The sequence below is a fragment of the Alexandromys fortis genome, unplaced genomic scaffold, assembly GCF_014885135.2.
Source record: "Alexandromys fortis isolate MF-2015 unplaced genomic scaffold, M_Fortis_MF-2015_v1.1 scaffold_13, whole genome shotgun sequence".
Taxonomy (NCBI): domain Eukaryota; kingdom Metazoa; phylum Chordata; class Mammalia; order Rodentia; family Cricetidae; genus Alexandromys; species Alexandromys fortis.
In genome coordinates this window covers 11,603,099-11,603,951 of record NW_026067908.1, presented here as the reverse complement: position 1 = coordinate 11,603,951, position 853 = coordinate 11,603,099, and the positions used below count along the sequence as shown (strand labels likewise).

Below are 853 nucleotides of genomic sequence, written 5' to 3'. Positions count from 1 at the left end.
TCTCTGTGTAGCTCTGGCTGTCCTGGAACTAGACCAGGCTGGCCTTGAACCCAGAGATCTGTCTGCCTCTTCCTCCTGAATGTTGGGATTAAAGGTGTGCACCACCACTGCTCAGCATCTGCTGATAGTCTTCATCAGGTAATCCAGGAAATTAAATATGCTCCACTTCCAATATTTACTGTCCAACTTGATGAACCTAGATGTTGCAAACTGTTCACAGTTACTGGTTTGCATGAGGCATAGTAATGATGGCAACTTTAAAGATGAATTTCTTCTCTGCAAATCTTTTTTTTCTGAGAAAAATTTTATTTGCCTTTTGGATAAAATTTATTTGCCAGGAAGAATGATCCCATCACGCTTCTGCTGGAACTAGCACATGGCTTCCTCTTTGCTGATTCTGTGTTTGGCCCCAATGCAGCCTGTCTTGTCTGCCATGCTGAACCTGGCCTGCCCAGCACCACACAGAAGTCTAAGCCATAGATCCCAATGCTTGGGTCATATTTGATGCCCAGGTCAATGTGTTCTGAAATCCCAAAGCCAAAGTTCCCAGTATCTGAGAAGTTATTTTTCCGTAACTCATCCTCCCACACCTTCAGGCCTTTCTCCGGAATTTCTTCTGCCTTGGCTCCACGGACAGTGCAGTGAACAGCAATCTTTTCATTTCTCCTGACCCGGAGGACCTCATGGTGTAGCTAGCTTTGGAAAAGACAGGTGTCTCGCCTGTGAGCTGCTCCAATACCTTGGCTGCCCAGGTCAGTCTGTCTCTGCCCTCCCCAACACAGATACTGAGGCAGAGCTTGCAGATGCGAAGTTCCCGCATGGGGTTCTCCTTTTCACCTTGATCATGCGACAT

General features: G+C 46.9%; 1 pseudogene; it reads right to left on the bottom strand.

The window, feature by feature from the left end:
* Nucleotides 1–327: 327 nt before the first annotated feature.
* On the bottom strand, nucleotides 328–853 carry LOC126498107 (60S ribosomal protein L11-like; annotated as a pseudogene).